The sequence below is a fragment of the Delphinus delphis genome, chromosome 19 (genome assembly GCF_949987515.2).
Source record: "Delphinus delphis chromosome 19, mDelDel1.2, whole genome shotgun sequence".
NCBI lineage: Eukaryota > Metazoa > Chordata > Mammalia > Artiodactyla > Delphinidae > Delphinus > Delphinus delphis.
The window spans coordinates 30879783-30898673 of record NC_082701.1 but is presented as its reverse complement, the minus strand read 5'-3'; the positions used below and the strand labels follow the sequence as shown (position 1 = coordinate 30898673).

Here is an 18891-nt window from a genome sequence, read left to right as displayed (position 1 = left end):
TCTCAGTTCCCCGAGCAGGGATTGAACCCAGACCGCGTCAGTGAAAGCGCCGAATCCTAACCACCAGACCACAGGGAAACTCCCCTGGTTTCTCAGTCTGGACACCTCTGAGATAGGGGGTGGAGTGGAACTCATAACACAGCTTTCTCCAAAGAAATTCTCATCTAAAATCTTACTCTCAACTCTTTTGCCACTTACTTTGCAAATCCTGGTGTAGCGCTTCACTTTGGAATTTGGTATTTATTGTGATTCAGCGGAAGCTTCTATTTTAATATCTGCTTTCATTTGATTTAGGATACATCTTGAACAAAAATGCTTCTATTACCTGAATGCTGAGTGTTGATATGACATTTACCTCTATTTTTTAGCATAACATACTGTCTACCATTTGGATGTATTTTCGACACCCTGCCTTTATAGATCCAAATCTGGATTGTAGTGAGAGAGGAGGCTCTAATTAAAAAGAAAGAGAGGCAGCATTTCAAGTAAACTCTGTAAGGCCGTGGGGGCATCCTTGTGTGGTATTCTAACTCCGGAGGGGAGTTGCTGTCCCTCCCTGCTTTCCAGCATCTGCAGGGTGTGGTGTGAGGTTGTGGAGCAGTGACAAGGGCAGACTTCTTCAACGGCAGACTGGGGCATCGCTGGGGACTCCCTGCAGGAAGAGGCAAGAGTCAAAGAAATTGGGAAACTTGGGCAATACATGACCTTGAGCAATTTACTTCTCTGAGCCTTGGTTCCCACATCTGTAGAATGAGAGCAGGAATCCCTATGTTCCTCGCAGCTGAGAGCCTATGAAGTGCTTTCTAATTTGAGAAATGGGTCATGAGGGTCAGGAAGAGGGACTGGTCAGTAGACACACTATTTAGTCCCCCATCTTGGACTGTGTGGACCTTGACATCAGGGTCCGTGTCATGTTGTTCTTCTTCTGTCCCAATGTGAGTACAGTTTATTGGATGGAATGATGGTGCTGTTGGCCTGTGTCTCTTTGGAACGTTTGTGGTGTGGATTTACTTTGCGGAGTGGCCTATTTATTTCACACGTGCTCTCCATCAGCCTTAACCCGCAGAAAGTGAGCGAAGGACCAGTGCTTCTTCAACTTCATCACATCCCAGAAAACCCAAGCCAAAGCTCTTTAGCGATTTATGTGATTACTTCGGTTCATTTTCCAAGGGATTGAACCCAGTTCTCTTTGCTTCTACTTTTGCTGTGATGCCAATTCTCATTTCTAAAAGAGTTTTCTTGCTTTCTTCCTGATTCTTTCAATAAAGTTGATTTCATCTTCACTCGTCTCTGGGCTTTTGGTGTACCCTGTGAACCATTTTCACTCGCTCAGACAGGGGTGTGGAGGAAGCCAGACCAGGAAACCCAACCACCTCCAGCTAATGCCTTTCTTTTTGTGATTACTACAATTGTTGCCTAGTGGAACAGGGAGCCGTTAGCTGGGTTTTCGCCCCCCTCTATTAGTATTACCCTGTAATTTAATCCCAATTAGACTCTCAGAAACATAGCCATAGGAAACAAATAGGCAAAGGAGGTAGATGGCCGAAAGTAACAGCAGTCAGGGCTTTTCATCAGACACGCTGTTTTCCAAAGGTGCTGGGCCAAGGAAGAGCGAGGTCGGAGCTTGGAACAAAGTAACTGGGTAAATGATTAAAAGGACTTGAGTTTTACTTTCTGGCCTTGAGGTTGGGGTCTGTGAACATTGATCTCATGGGCTGGGCTGAGCCAATTGGTTTAATAGCAGTAGGGACTGAAAGAGGTCTTGAGAGATGACTCCCTGTCTGCTTCACCTTCTCTCCTTGGGATCTATGGGAGGAAGGTCTCAGAGGAGGTTTTTTTTTTTTTTTTTATCTCACCTGGTTTCCTCCCTTGGGTCCCTAAGCAAATCCTTATGTATATATTGGAATCAACCTCCTTTCCGAGGGACTCACCGAGGCCCAGACCTGGAGATGACCATTCCCGTTGATTATGTTTCCTACTGGAAAGTGTAGATGCAGGCAGTGTATACAGCTAGGGATGGAAGTGGAGGATTGTGAGGTAGAGATGTCCTTGGGAGGAGGAGTGTCCTTAGATCCTTACAAGGGACTGTTGTCCTACTCAAGCTTCAGAATCCTAGGTTGCAGTATAGAAGGGAGGAGTCCCAGCATTCGAGGGCCCAAATGACAAGGAAACGATTATATCCCTCTCCTCCACGGGACTGATCCAAGAAGAGCCAAGTGTGAAAGTTCAGCCCAGCCTGGTCCTTCTTCATTCTTCAGTAACAACAGCCACTTTAGGCCAAAGTCAAGTTGTTAAGGGCAGAGACGGTTGAGAGAGCTGTGGGGATGCGGCACGCAGGAGGCGGAGATTGGAGCAGGGCAGGGCGAGCGAGAAGCCGTGAGCCCAAGCAGCTGTAAGCAAAATCACAACACACTCCGGAAGCCTTCTACTTCCCTTTACTCTCTCTACTTCTCTTCTTCCCAATCAGGAGCCAGTCCTCCTATAAATCCACTCATGTATTTAATTACTGAGCACCCTCAAGGGTATTAGGAGAAGTTTCTGGTATTCCAGAAGGTTCTGGAAGCCCAAGGCTCCTTTCCTCCAACCAGAAGACAAGACCTAGGTGCATGGGAAGAAGGACTTCTCCCTTCTTCTGACTCTCTTGGCATCAAATTCTTCACTTCTTATGGTAACCTTGTGATCCTATGTTGGGGGTTTCCAGGACAGTTCCAGTTTTAAACATTTTATCCTATTGTCCTCATAAGTACCTGTGAGGCCACATGCCCTGAATTTGTTTTGGAAAAAAACTGTGAGTACAATCTTAGCTCAGAGTATTTCCTGTCCAGCTGAATCTATATAAACCTTGCCCTTCCCTGGCACCTAGGCATAGTGGCATTTGGAAGATTTGCTGGAATCCCAGCTAAGGAAAATTTAGCTTGTGGTTTGGTGTAGGAGCAAAGGATAGGTGATCTGCTGTACTTTGAAGCTTGATTCTGAAGGTCCCAAAACTTACGCAAAAACCCATCTTCATAATGAAAGTGATTCAAACTTGCTTTTACCTTTAAGTCTCATATGTGGCTATGTGGCTTCAACTTTTCAGAATTTTCTTTTCCACTAATTCCCCGAAAAAATCCGTTTAAGAGGGAACAGAATCTTTTGCTCTATAATGAGAAATGAGAGTTAACTGGCCTCTTCCACCTGGGGCACTGTTTTTCACACTAAAGGTCTCAATCCACTGTTGGGTCATGAAATCAATTTATCAAGAGAACATATCAGAATACATTACACTTGATTTGGATAAGTATTGTTTCATGAAACTTTTGTGTCTCCTGTTTTATCTACCTATATGTATGTGTGTCTTGGGTCACTATGTAAAATGTATTTTTTTTTCCTGTGGGTCACAGGAATAAAAAGTTCAAGACTACCCTCCTAGGAGAGGTCACAGAGCTCACACTGAGACTGAAACTGCTAAGGCAGACCCTCCCCCAGAGCTGGTTCCTTAGGGAAGGAGAAAGAGTAGGCTGCAGGGGGTGGGGGTGGGGGAGGGGGGGGATGGAGCCTGACCAAGGGCGTGAGGACAAAGTGCAGAAAGGAGGAAGGAGCCTGAGTAGAAGCCCACTTCCTATCCCCTCCACCACGGCAGCCACAACGCACTGAGGGCCAACAGCACACCAGGCACTCTGCTGAGTACCTTAAATGAGTTATCCCTTTCGAGTCTCACCACACTTCATAAGGAAGAAGAGTACTATTATTACTGTCCCATTTTATAGATGGGGAAGCTACGGCTTGTCAACTACAAATTGGCATTTTCCACTGACACTTGCCATCTCCCTCTACAAGGATTAAATCATGTGCTGCTGCAGCTGCTGACTTTCAACACCCCCTGAAAGGAGTTCGGGTGGAGAGCAGAAATGAGGCGCTCTGTGCTCTGGGAAAAACTGGCAGAACAGGTCTTCAGATAGATATTTTCAGGAGCTAATTTTATGAGCCCAATTCTTATATCTCCTCATATCTAGAAAAGCTAAAATCCTTCATGGTGACGTCTAAAATCCTTCATGGTGACGTCTGCTCCTCCTGAGTAGCACTAACCCACAAGAGATTAGCAGAAACCTTCTGTAAAAAAATATATGCTCGACTGCATGTACTCCCCCTTTACCAAAATCACATATATACTGAGCTTCTCCCCTGCCTCTGTGGAGCGATTTCTCAGAGCTATCTGGGATGCTGTCTCCCGGGTTGCAGTCCTCATTTTGCCCCAAATAAAACTTACCTCACGGGCTTCCCTGGTAGCGCAGTGGTTAAGAATCCGCCTGCCAATGCAGGGGACACGGGTTTGAGCCCTGGTCCGGAAAGATCCCACATGCCGTGGAGCAACTAAGCCCGCGCGCCACGACTACTGAGCCTGCACTCTAGAGTCTGCGAGCCACAGCTACTAAGCCCGCGTGCTGCAACTACTGAAGTCCGTGACCTTAGAGCCTGCGCTCCGCAACAAGAGAAGCCACCGCAATGAGAAGGCCACAGACTGCAACGAAGAGTAGGCCCCGCTCGCCACAACTAGAGAAAGCCTGCCCTCAGCAATGAAGACCCAACACAGCCAAACATAAGTAAATAAAATAAATAAATTTATTTTTTAAAAAAACCTTGCAACTCTCATGTTATGCATTTTTTTTTAAATCTACAGGCTCAAGAGGTTAAATAAGCTGCCTGAGGTCACACAGCTTGTAGTTGCAGACAACTTGGTCTCACACTCAGGCGTGCCTGGTTTTTCAGCTCATGCTCTCATGCAGCCACAGTAAGGAGTTCCCCTTTGGCCTAAGAACAGGATTTGGTGTTGGCCCAGTATCAATGATCTACGTAGGCCAGCCATGGGCCTTGCCCCTGGGTGCAGGGCAGGCAGGGCCAGGAAGCAAAGGGGTCCAGGTTTCGGAGCCCAGGGCCAAAGCTGGTGGCTGCGAGGGTGGCAGCCCTCCCCCAGCCCTGTTCCTGCTTGATGTAGGCTGCAGCTTTGCCATCGCAGAATATGCAGCTAATTATAACCAAACAATGAGCAGTCACAGCCTGCTGGTGGTTTAGCTCTCATTAGAGACCTGGCAGGCTTTTCGTCAGGACTTCCCTGCCTCTTGAAGGCAGTGGCAGGAGCTCTGGGCTCCAGCTCCCTCCCCGCTTTCTGCTCCCTCCTCTTTGAGCTAGGTGAGCTAGGTCGGTCTAATTCGGTGAGTGTTTCCTTAGCTTCTGAGGCGTGCAGGCTGTGTTCAGTGCTGCAGGGCGGGTATCTGAAGCAGAACTTTGTCCCTGCCTTCAGTGAGCTCACCATTCTCCCAGCAGTCTATTGATCAGAATCAAAAAAACCAGACCCATTTGAGCCTGGCAGAGAGCAGAGAGGTTTTGGACAGCTTTGTGTCCTCGGCTGCTTCCCTCTGAGGCCCTTTCTTGGGCATGGTGAGAATTTATTTCTGACCTTTAATAATGTGGGGTACAAAAGTGCTTGCTCTGTATAAATGATCTCGAATGGTGTTCATTTTTACAGGATGTCACAGGGAGAGGAACTCTTTCCAAATCTTGGGACATGTAAACCTGGGCCAACAAGAGAGACACATAAAGTCACTATAAACCTTGGAACCCAGGAGAGTTTCTCAAATGCCTTTTTTTTTTTTTTGGCTGCTTGCATAGCCTGCAGGATCCTAGCTCCCCGACCGGGGATTGAACCCCAGTCCTTGGCAGTGAGGAGTCCTAACCACCAGGGAATTCCCTCAAATGCCTATTTTAAGGGCTTTGGGAAGGGTATCAGGAAATAGCCTCAGATTGTAGAGAATCTGCTTCTGAGAAAAGGTACACTGGTTACTGTTCCTGGGCCAAACTTCAGAGTCCTTCAGGTTTATCTTTTGCCTCTTCAGCCCTCTTCACCCTTCCTGACATCTAACTTCCTTCAAGTGTACTCTGGGGACCATTCTTCCTGCTTCCATATTAGGGCTTCCTTATCTGCTATCAACCAATCACATTAAGGTCTTAGTTGAAAATCCGTCAAGATGGTATCCCTCCAGGAACCATCATAAACATGAGGGATACTTGGTCTGGATCACTGAGGAATCCCTAATGCCTCCCTGGCAGAATGCCTGCTCAGAGGAGTAGAACATGGTCCATAGCTGCAGGGTGAATGAGTGAGAAGCTGGGAGGCACAAGAAAGGGCATCTGGTCTTCATTTTCCAGGTGAAGGCCTAAGGCCCAGAGGTAGAGTGACAAACTGTCTCAGTTTGCCCAGGAATGAGGGATTTCCATGACATGGGACTTTCAGTTTTAAAACCAGACAGGTGGATCACCCTATAAGGAGTGGTGATGAGTAAACCCATGTGGACAAAGTAGGAAGGAAAGAGGACTTGGTCAGATTTTGTTCAGCAGAAAGATGGGAAGCATCTTTCCAGAGGCCTGCAGGAAGGCAATTCTTAAAAGAAGAAATAGATATGGCCAATAAACACATTTAAACAGTTTGAAATTACTGGTAATATCAAAATACAAACTAAAGCAATTTTCACCTATTTGTCAAAGATTTAAAAATATATAGGGAATTCCCTGGCGGTCCAGTGGTTAGGACTCTGCGCTTTCACTGTGGAGGGCTCGGGTTCAATTCCTGGTCGGGGAACTAAGATCCTGCAAGCTGCGCAGCGCGGCCAAAAAAACCCCACACACTCACACACACACACACACACTCACACACACACTCACACACACACTCTCACACACACTCACACTCACACTCACACACACACACACTGAGAAGCCAAGACTCATTCACTGTTGGTGGAAATATAAACTGTTTCATTCGTTCTGGAGGGCAATTTGTTAAAAAATGTTTTTAAGATATCCATGCCCTTAGACCAAGTAATTGCATTCCTTAGAATCTGGTCTTAAGGAAATAATTAGAGATATGATCAAGGTTTGAGTACTTATTTGTTCATGACAGCTTCATAACAAAGTCAGGTTGAAGACAACCTAAAATTTCTCCTTGAGAGGCCAAATGAAAAAAACAAATTCTTTTTGATTTTTATTTATTTATATTTTAATATTTATTTATTTGGTTGCTTCGGGTCTTAGTTGTGGCAGGTGGGCTCCTCAGTGGCGACTCACCAGCTCCTTAGTTGCAGCATGCATGTGGGATCTAGCTTCCGGACCAGGGATTGAACCCGGGCCCCCTGCATGGGGAGCGTGTAGTCTTAACCACTGCGACGCCAGGGAAGTCCCTCCTTTTTATTTTTAAGCAAAGCAATTCAACTCTCCTTTCGTTCTGCCCTCTACTTTCAGATTATGCCTAAAAGCCTATATTTTAGACTCAAACAATTCCTTCCAAAGAGGAATTTTGCCATTGGCCCTTTAAATATTGTTTCCAGCCACTCTTGGCTTTCACTGGTCACATAGTCTATCCCAGAACGTTTTCAGTTCTAAATAACAGAAACCAACTCATAGTGTCTCAAGAAGGAGAAGAAAAGAATGGTAGCAGATATTGTTAGATGTGGGGGACCCAGGCAAAACTGACCAATGGAGTCTCAGGGAGGGTTCACTTAAGACCTTCTGAGATCGGCTCTTTCTCTCATTTAACATGAGTCTGAGTTCCTCACCCTGGCCCTTACTAGCTGTGTGACCATAAGCAAGTTACTTAACCTCTCTGTACCTCAGTGGCTTCATCTATAACAAGGAATTATTAATACCTTACATAGCACTTATTATGAGGCAGGCTGTGGTATAATAAAATATATTTGGTCTTTGTCCTTGGTTCTGGCACAGAGCTCCTAAAACTCACGGAATTTCCGGAGTGATAGTAGTGTCTTTTGTTATCCATAATGAGCTCTTTTGGACCACACCAGAGTTTATGCTAATAAGATGACTCAGGGTGAAGCCCCTAGATAGCTTCAGGATGGAGGAGGTTGGCCGCAAGAAAGACCTAACAGGTAAATTTAGAGGATGGGAACTTTCAGTCCCATCCCCCAATTTCTGGAGAAAGAGGAGGTCCCAAGACTGTTCAAGATAAAAACTCTTGAACAGCAAGATTCGAAGAGCTTCTGGGTTGGTGAATAATACATGCACACGCAGGAAGGGTGAGGCATCCCAACTCCACAGGACAGAGGTTCTTGCATCAGGACCCTTCCTGACCTACCCTGTGTATCCCTTCATCCAGCTGTTCATTTGTGTTCTTTACTCAATAAGTGTAAGTACAGTGTTATCCTGAGTTCTGTGAGTCACTCTAGCATCTGTACACTTGGCATCATTCCTGCACCCTTCAATGCCTATTAGATGATCTACCTTTCCATTAATTAATCTCCTCCCACCTCAGTCACCTACTTCTGTCATCTTATCCTAGATCTTGTCACCAGCACCAACTGTGCCAAGTCCAAAAAATCTTCATTTCAAGCCACTCTCTCTGGCCACTACCTCATATCTGTTCAATTTGTTTCCCGCTCCGAGATTCTTCCACCCCTTCAGTGACCTCTCTTCCATTCAGTGATTCTCTAGTTCATTCATTCATCCCTCTAGACCATCAGTTCCCTCCCTTCTCAGCTTAGAGTTCATGGTCCATCACAAGAAACTCACTTGCATATATCTTTGTCCTTTGTAATGACATTAAAATACGTCTGCAAGTTCTTTGACACTTGTGTTAGTCTTCTTGGGCTGCCATAACAAAATATCATAGAGTGAGTGGCTTAAACAACAGAAATTAATTTATTCACTAGTTTGGAGGCTAGAAGTCTAAGATCAAAGTTCTGGTCAATTCAGTTTCTGGTAAGGGCTCTCTTCTCGGCTTGAAGAAGCAGCGAGCTGAGTCTCTTCTTTTTTCTAATCACTAAGAAGATGTTAAATCTTTTTCTTTTCATTGTTAATTTAGTTCTAAATATATTTCTTTTTAAAAAAATTTTTATTTTATACTGGAGTATAGTTGATTAACAATGTTGTGTTAGTTTCAGGTGTACAGCAGAGTGATTCAGTTATACGTATATGTGTATCTACTCTTTTTCAAATTCTTTTCCCATTTAGGTTATTATAGAGTATTGAGTAGCTGTGTCTCTTCTTACAAAGACATAATCCTATCAGATCACAGTCCCATCTTCATGATCTCATATAACCTTAATAACTTCCTTCAAGGCCCCATCTCCTAATATAGCTATACTGGAAGTTTAAAGCTTCAACACATAAATTTTGGGGGGACACAAATATTCAGTTCATAACAACACTTCTCCCTTCATAAGGTGGAGTCTAATTCCCCTCCCCTTGAACATGGGCTGAACTTGGTGACTTGCTTCTAACAAATAGAATGTGGCCAAGCAATCCATTGTGACCTGAGTCTAGGTCAGAAAAAGATAGCTTCATCTTAGTTCTCCCTCTTGGATTGCTATCTCTGTGAGAAGTCGTATGTCACGTTGTGAGGACGCACGAACACCCTGTGCAGAGGCTCACATGAAGAGGAACTGAATCCGTTTGCCAACAACCACCTCTGGTTTGCCAGTCACGTACGTGAGCCATGGTGGAAGCAGAGTCTCCAGCCCCAGTCAAGCTTTCAGATGACCGTCGCCCTGGTAACATTTTGACTGCATCCTCATGACAGACCCCAGAACTGCCCAGCCATGCTGCTTCCAAATTCTAAGTTCTATCTCTCAAAAACTGTGAGATAATAAATGTCTATGTTTTAAGCCACTAAGTGTTGGGAACATTTTTTTAACAGCAATTGATAACTAATACAACCACCTTGACCTTCTTCCCTCCCAACCTGTGGGCCTAGCAAAGCCCCAACACTAGTCAAATCTAACTTTCATCTATCCCACGCTTGTACTCCAGCTGCCGAAAGTGGCTGGAGGAAAACACACGACTGTGCTGAAAGGTCTCCCTTTAAAATCATGGCCTTTAACCTCAGGAGGACCATATTGTTGCCCAGCAATCCTACAATCTCTCCCCAGGCAAGTCACTCTCCTACTTTTTGTGATAACTGTATCACACTCCTCCCTTCCCAGGCCTTCACACAACTTTCCTTCCTTTCACTTTCAGCCAATGATAGCATTTTTTTTCCCCACTGAGAAAATAGAAGAAATCAGAAAAAAACAAAACAAAACCTTACCATCCCTCCACCAAAAATACCAACCTCCAGTATCCAGGTCCTTTTACTCTGCCTCCATCCTCTTATGATGAATGGACCATCCATGCATCTATCTGAGGCCAGGTCCCCCCCCCCACCCCCGTTGTGTACTGGATCCCTTCCCTTCCTGCTTATTCAAAGGTATCACTCCAGCAATTATCTGCTCTCTCATATGCATTGTCAAATTTTCTCTCTCTAGTGCACCATATCCATTAGCATACTAAATGGGATATAACTCTCATCTTTAAAAAAAGAATCCTAGACCCTACTTTCCCCTCCAGTTATCTCACCATTTGCCTGCTAATCATTCAGAGCAAAATTTAAAAACATTATCTGGACTGTTTCTATTTCCTCACCTCCTATTCTTTGTCACACACCCTCCAATCAGGCTTGTGTCCCTATCATGACAGTAAAACCACATTTATCAAGGGACTTCCATGATGACAGATTCAATGGTCAATTCTCCATTCTTATTTGACCCATCCGCAACAGTTTAAGTCGTCTGGTCACTCACTTCTTGAAACAATTTCTCAGTTGCTTCCAAACACCTGAGTTTTCCGATCTTCCTCCTACGTCACCAGCTGTTCCTTTTCCATGTTCTTTCCTGGATTCACTTTTTCTCCCTTTCACAAGCTCTAAGATTGGAGTGTCCCTGGGCTCAGTTCTTGTCTATCCTCACCCCTCCTCTCTTTCCTGCCCTGTTCTCTTCTCTGCTCAGTCCTTCCTCCTGGGTGTCTTATCTAGCCCATGGCTTTCAGCACCATCCATAATGCTGCAGACTCCCTGTTTATATCTCTAATCCAGAGCCTCTCCCCTGAGCCCAGGATGAATAAAGGCAACGTGTGTCTTCAACTTCCTCCCCTTTTGCCATGTTTCTCCCCACCTCTGTGGTTCCACTTTCTTCTCATATTCAGTTTATTCCTACTCCAGGGTAACTGGTAGGATTAAAGCATTAACTAGTGTTCAGCAGTGCCTTGCACATAATGGAAATATTCTTCAAATGTAACTCAATGTCTCCCTTCAGGGCAATATTTTTTCCTTTAGAATTATTTTATTAAATCATAAATGTACAACAGCTTCTTAACTCTACACACGCACTTAAATTTTTTTAAAGGAAAAACGTTACGTCTTATTACACCAGCTTTTCAAAACTTTGAGAAAAATCTTAAAAAAGGTTTCACATGTCACTTGAAACTTACAAATTTAACATTATCAACGAAGGAATGCTTCTACACTCTTACAAAGACCACTAGAAAGAAACAACAATTAAAAAAGCTAAGAAACTGTCTCAAAGGCATTTTCGTTTTTTACAATCCTTCCTCCACAGTAAGGTAATGTTATTAAATAATGTTAAATAATTAAACATTATTAAATTAAATAATGTTATTAAATAAATTAAATTCACAAAATGGCTCTCTGCATCTGCTCTGGTGTCTTCTGCCGTATCACTGCATATTTAGGCATGACTGAGATAAGAGTTTCCTTAACATTGTTATTTCGATAACCTGAAGCTGTTCTGTTACCTCTGGGCTCTCATCCTCTCCCATTTATACAGTGAAGCCCACGGTAAATAGGAAGATCAATATCGTCTTCTCCCTCCATACCCCCCACTTCCTCCACCTGGACCATAGTTTCCTCCACCTGGACCATAGTTTCCTTCACCGTACGGTCCTCCCATGTTTCTGCTACCACCAAAGTGTCCACTCCTCATTGGACCATAGTTAGAAGGTTGCTGGTTATAATTTCCAAAATCATTATAATTTCCACTTCCATAATTTCCTCCTCCATACTTGTCATAACCACCTCTGCAGCCCCCACCCTGGTTGCCATATCCAGGTCCTCCACCACCATATCTTCCTCTTCCTCCTCCATAACCAGGGCTACCTCCAAAATTGCCACCTCCAGGTCCTCCTCCATACCCATTATAGCCAACTCCAAATCCACGACCACTTCCATATCCATCAGATCCTCCTCTGAAGTTACTTCCTGGTCCTGGTCCAAAATTTCCACCACCACCACGAGAATCTCCAAAACCAAAGTTGCCTCCTCTTCCACTTCTAGAACTTTGGACTTCCTGCATTTCTTGTCTAGATAAAGCCTTCTTTACTTTTGCATTATGACCATTGATAGGATGGTATTTCTGCAACACAAGCTTATCCACAGGATCATGGTCATCAAAAGTAACAAACCCAAAGCCTCTTTTCTTTCCAGACTGCCTATCGGTAATTATCTCAACGGCATAAATTTTTCCATATTCCTCAAAGTAATCTCTAAGATGATGTTCCTCAGTATCTTCTTTAATTCCACATACAAACAGCTTCTTCACAGTGACATGAGCCCCTGGCTTTCCAGATTCCTCTCTTGCAACAGCACGTTTTGGCTCAACCACTTTCCCATCAATTGAATGAGGTCTTGCAGCCATGGCGGCATCAACCTCAGCCATGGATGAAAAAGTTACAAAACCAAATCCTCTTGATCTTTTGCTTGCAGGATCCCTCATTACCACACAATCTGTAAGTTTTCCCCACTGCTTGTAGTAGTTCCTCAAACTTTCTTCTGTAGTTTCAAAGCTCAAGCTACCAATAAAGAGTTTACGGAATTGTTCCTCTTCTCTCTCCATCGCGGACTCAGTCGCTTCAGCCCGATTTCCCGCAGCCGAGCGAGATGAGATCTCCGCGGACGCACACGAACCGGACTCGTCCTGGCGCTGTAGTGAGAACTGCCGCTGGTCGAGAAACGACACCGCTAGGAGCACCTCCACTCTGGACCCGGCGCTGCTGCTGCTGCCGCTAGAGCCGCTGCCGCCGCTTTTCTAGAACCTTCCCCCGACTAACGCCTCCTCCCCTACGTCAGGCCGTTGCGTAAACGGCCTAACCACAGCCAATGGCGGGAACGCTCTACGACCTCCTTGCGCCAAGTACGTGCCCCTCCCCCTTGCGGCCAGTCCAGGGCAATATTTACATTTGGCCTAAAGGCGAAGTTATACCTCTTTACTGATGAAATTTCAGATACGGGCAGACGTGGTTTCATCCTAATCAGGCCTGGGATGGAAATGGGGGATGTGTGTGGATTTTTTGGAGTGAGAGGCTTTTTCAGAGTAGCTCAGATCATGTTGATCCCTGACTCAGTCTTTCTGTGATATGTACTTGGCATTCTTCTATCTCTTTTGGTCTTGTTGTGGTCAGGATAAGGTAAACTGGCTGGGGAGTGCAGCAAAGTTCCACCTGAATTTTAGTGGTTCCTGTCTGGTTAGGGTAGTCCCATAGTTAGATCACGATAGTGACAAGCTGTGGATTCATTTTCCACTGAGCTTTTCAGAGAGACACTGTTCTTCAGCCACTGACTAAATCCTTAACTTGGCCAAAAATGGTAGATATTCCAGACCAAAGATGCAAGTTAGACCTTGACATTTGCCTGAATTATTGTTGAAAGTTTTACATGTCAGAACCTCCATAAATAAGAATGTAATGCTTCCTCCCTCCCCTCTCCACTTCACAACGATAAGGTGAGACTCCAGGAGGTAACGAGTCTGTGAAAGTCAGGGGCACTGAATCAGTCCACATCCTGTCACTCCAGGCAGTGAGGATAGCTGGATGAAGGAGCTGTTTACAGGGTTCAGACAAGCGACAAGGGTGAGGATGCCAGGGAAGGTGGTAACGAGTCCCAGGGACCAACAGCTACAGGGACTCGCTACTGCCTCCAGGCTGAAGGGGAAAGTGGGAGTAGTGACCAGAGCCCAGGGGCAGCTGCAGCTAGGAGAGGGCCTGGGATGGGAGTCAAAGCCAGTCATCAGCCCAGCAGCGGGGGATCTGGCAGAATAAACATCCCAACCTCCTGCTTCCCATCTCTTGTCAATGCCTCCCATTGGCCAAACCCAACCAGGAGCCAGACAGCCAGGGAGCCTCTAGGTATAGACCACACAGGTCGGCCTCCTGGGTCTCAGAGCAGGGTTGAGAAGGCTGGAGAGTGGAGCTGGAGGAGCCAGTGGAGAATATCCTGCGGACTTGTTCCAAGTAACAACCACAGGAGTAGAAGGTATGAGAAGGCAATGTTCTGCAGGTGGACGGTTCATGACCGCCGCCCCCCCATCCCCAACAGCCCAAACCACTAAAGCTGATGTCCTACTTCCAGATGGGGTATGTGATGTTGATTATATGTGTCAACTTGACTGGGCTAAGGGATGCCCAGATAGCCAGTAAAACATTATTTCTGGGTGTGTCTGTGAGGATGTTTCTGGAAGAGATTAGTATTTAGAATCAGTAGACTGAGTAAAGAAGATCTGCCCTCATCAGTGTGGGTGGGCATCATCCAGCCCAAGGAGGGCCCGAATAAAGCAAAAAGGTGGAGGAGAGTTGAATTCCCCCCTCTGTTCTTGAGCTGGGATGTCCAACTTCTCCTGCCCTCAGACATAGGAATTCCTGGCTCTTGGGTCTTCGGACTCCAGGACTTATACCAGTGGCTGCCTGGATTCTCTGGCCTTTGGACTTGGACTGACGGCATCTAGCCTTCCTGGTTTTTGAGCTTGCAGACGGCAGATCATGCAAATTCTTGGCCTCCATAACCATGTGAGCCAATTCCTACAATAAATCTCATATATATATATAAATCCTAATAAACCCTATGGGCTCTTTCCCTGGAATACATAGCACTAGAATAATTTATATGTATATGAGACTGGAAGTCTGTTTCCCCAATGATGCTTATGTGACAGGGACAAGGTTTATTGAAGTGTGTGAGTACTCTAAGAAGAGTTCTGGCTCAACTTTGATAAAGATCTTTTGGGATGTAGAACTTCGAGAATGAGTGGGAAGAGAGCCCAGAGGAAATGGAACAGGACCTAACACAAGAGATTAAATCACCCTCCATAATAAAAAGCTCCAGGGACTTCCCTGGTGGTACAGTGTTTAAGAATCCGCCTGCCAGTGCCGGGGACACAGGTTCGAGCCCTGGTCCAGGAAGATCCCACATGCCGCGGAGCAACTAAGCCCGTGCGCCACAACTACTGAGCCTGCGCTCTAGAGCCCGCGAGCCACAACTACTGAAGCCCGTGCGCCTACAGCCCGTGCTCTGCAGCAGGAGAAGCCACCGCAATGAGAAGCCCGTGCACTGCAATGAAGCGTAGCCCCCACTCCGGCCGCAACCAGAGAAAGCCAGCCCACAGCAATGAAGACCCAATGCAGCCAAAAATAAATAAATAAATAAGTAAAAATCAATTAAAACAAAATAATAAAGAGCTCCAAAAGAGGGGAGACATTTGGGTGCTGGAGAGAGCATGGGAGCTTTTGACATACAAAATGCTCTTGAGTAGCTAGGGATGTGACAGAATTAGGGAGGAGAAAAGGGGGCTTTAGAAAAACTTTGCAAAGTGTTTATATCTCTTCAAAAGATTTAAATAAATAATTGGATTTTTTTTAAAAAAACATCACTTTCAGTTGCTGAGCCATGTTTCTTTATATGAGCTCCAAACAGTGCCAGAGCCACGTGGGACCTGCAGTTTTGGAGTTACACTAACAGACCTTCTGGATGGTTCTGGCAATAGAGGACTGGCCCAAAACCACTCCACATACCACATTCTCGATCCTCTGTGATGTAGCACAGAATCCTGGGAACTTCTGAGGACTCAGCTTCATTCCAAGCTGTCGTACCTTACACAGGATCACTGGAAAAGTGAAGGGATGACCATTTCACGCTTTTTGTAGAGAGGCCAGAGAGGATAAACACGTCGTTCATGATCATCCAAGCTTTCTAAGGAGGAAAGAGGCATAACCCCAGCTCCCTGACTCCCTGTGTGGCCCTCATTCCACTCAGCTGACTGGCTGCAGATTCCGTTGCCTTACCTTTCTAGAAAGTGAAAATCCATCTCCTCTTTCCTTCCTGAGAAGGCCCAGGCTTTTGCCCAGGGTCTGTGTGGGACAAAACCAGAGCCTGAGCTTTTATAAAATCATTTCTTTTGAGTCCTTCATTCCTTTCTTGAAAGCAGTTTAAATGGCAGAGGAGGCTAAGCCCAAGGGCTTGGAGGTCTGAGCACTGAGGCAAGCCATCTGTACCATGTTCTGAATTTCCCAGCCAGGCAGCACTCCAAGGACAGAGGCTCTGATCAGGATGGGATGTTTCCCAACGTGGGCTAGTGAGATGTGGGGACACATTGACTGAGGGGTTCTGGAAAGAAGCTTCCACTTTCATTCATGGGAACTATCAAAAAAGCAGCTTACTCTCTCTCCCGAGAATGAATGAAGGTGCATAGAGCTTTGGTGGCTGCTGGCGACCGTGTTGCAACCTTGAAGGCTGTGAGTCTTAGGATGAAGTTGACACCGTGGAGGAGGGTGGAGAGACCAAAGGAAACAAGATAGAGCAAATGAATCAGACTTTGCATAAAGCCCAGCCACCTCAAACTTTTTTTTACTGTCACGGACGGGTAGATTCCTTTTATTGTTTAAGTCAGTTTGAGCTGTCTTCTGTTATTGCGATAAAGGTCATCCATCCTCCTGATACCTAACGGCAGCTCAGACTTTGTACTGCAGGCTCAGGAATGGAGAGGCACAGTCTGGTGTGAGATCCTGTCCTGACACAGTGATGTGTCACTGCGTCACTGGGTTTTGACCCTCTTTCTTGGGGAGGGAGGGAAGGTCAGGCAAGTTAATCTTGCAGCTCGGGGCGAGAGGGTAATGTGTTAGTCATTCAGCAAAGACGCAGCTGAAAGGAAGCCTCATGTGCTTGAACGTGACCCTCTGGAAGCTCAGAGGGCAGATCCAGGTGGGGCAGATGTTCTTTGCCTGGGGTTACTGGACTCCTAGGAAAGGCGCCAGAAAGTCCATGAAACCCTGAAACTGTATGGGAAATTTTGTGTGTGTACGTATTCACCAGGTTTTCAAAAGGAAAGTATCACTGCTCTATGTTTAAATGGTATAAAGCCCTCTAACGGCCCCCTGCCTGGGTTTCCCCTTGTTGTAAAGCAGGAGTGACTACTTCTCTTCCTTCTTACTCTCCAGGAGGGATCGTAGATGATAGATAAACCTATTAGATAGAAATTAAAAAAAAAAAAACAATCAGGGACTGTGCCATGCTATTGGGAGAGGAGAGCAGGGGGCAAGTCCTGAAGAGAGAAACTCTATTCAGATGTGAAGACAGCCACGAGCTTAGGTGAAGGAGGGCAATGAAGATCAGTCCTGCCCTCTCTATAGGAAATCCAGGTACACGGATATACGTGACACGTACCCACGCAAGCCACACACCACGTGTGCGTATGTGATAACAGCATTTGCATTGTCTGATGGCTTTCAACGGGCATTTCCGTAACACTTGCCTCAGACAGATCATGGCACCTAGGTCTCACACACATGTTTCCCCCGGGGTTTAGAGAGTGCAGTGCCCAGGGTTCTTCAATAAATGGTAATGCTGCAACCCAAATTCAGGTGTTCTGTTTCCTCTCCTGGGGCTCTGTCCTCTACAGCAGTGGTTTCTAAACCTGACCGATCAGCAACAGCACCTGGATGCTCCCCTACCATGTCCAATGTCTTGGGCTCGGCTCCAGCCCTAGAAACTTTGATTCAGTATGAATGGGGCAGGGCCTGTGTACCTGCATTTTTGGAAGCATCCCAGGTATATCTGAACATGACTTAGGTTTTTGGACCAATTGCTCTCTATAAAGAGCACTGTGTGTGTGCATGTGTGCATGCAGGTATGTGTGTGTATGTGTGTACACGCATGTGTCCTCTCACAAGCAGGCCTTGCAAACCTGTAAAGTAGGTAATATGTCTTGTATGCCTCTCATCTCCTCTTTCAGGGCTCTTCTACCAACCCTTTGGCCATCCTCCCCGATGTCTCACGGTTCTTTTGCTAACCCGTCATCCGATGGTAACTTAGTCCCTTTTAGGGGTTGGCACATTGTCACAGTAGACTCTTAGGGATGGATAATCACTCAAGTTCAAAAGTGGTAAATCTCTAGTGGTGGCATTTCAGGCTTTGGGACGGGCCAATGGATGTGGGAGATGTTTTAGGAGGAGAGATGTCTTATCACGCTGTGCGGTGGTTGTGTATTTGCCACGACAGCTCTCCACCACAGAACTCCCACGTGTATATCATACGCTTGCATGTATACTGTACAAATGTAGTACTCACAAAACTCTCAAAATAAAAAGCAAACACATATAACAAGCAGGTGGATTTTTAGAACATGCAACCTGTTTTAGGGGAAAAAAATTATGAAGGCATTTTCAGTGTTGAGTCTCGTCATAAGGCATCCTCTCGAAGCTGGAAGAGAGGCATGCAGAAACACGAGTTTGTCATGGCAACGCCGACAGGGCTTCAGCAGAAGGATGCTCACAGGTGCAGCTTGGAATGGCGCAGCCTCTCGTGGCTTATTTACAACCCTGCACATGGAATGAATTCTCTTTCCCTGGTTCCTGGTCCCTGGAAAGTCAGCTGGCCTCCAGGGGCCTGGGGGCTTCTTACCAGAAAGGTGGCTGTGTTTCTCTGGGTGGTGGTATTCAGACCTCTGGAGCAGGGAATTGAGGGGGTCCTAGGATCAGGTTCACATCTGGGAGAAGGGCTCCTGGAGGGAGTAGAGAGAGGAAGGAGGGGAGGAAGGAGGGAAGGGAAACATACTGATTCTAAATGCTAAGCACTTCTAGTCTCAGAAGCTTCTAGCATCATCTTCATGTCTTTATCACCACCAGCTGTAACCCAGTCAGTTATGAAATGTTATTTCCATGTAACAGGGAAGGAAACAGAGTGGGAGCTTACACCTGCATCCTTGGGGAGACTAGGTGGCCGGGTGGTGTAAGAATTAAGAAGCTGAC

The 18891-nt window shown here is 45.8% G+C and overlaps 1 pseudogene; it reads right to left on the bottom strand.

Moving 5' to 3' along the window:
* Positions 1–11672: 11672 nt before the first annotated feature.
* LOC132415139 (heterogeneous nuclear ribonucleoproteins A2/B1 pseudogene) lies at positions 11673–12864 on the bottom strand (annotated as a pseudogene).
* Positions 12865–18891: the final 6027 nt, after the last annotated feature.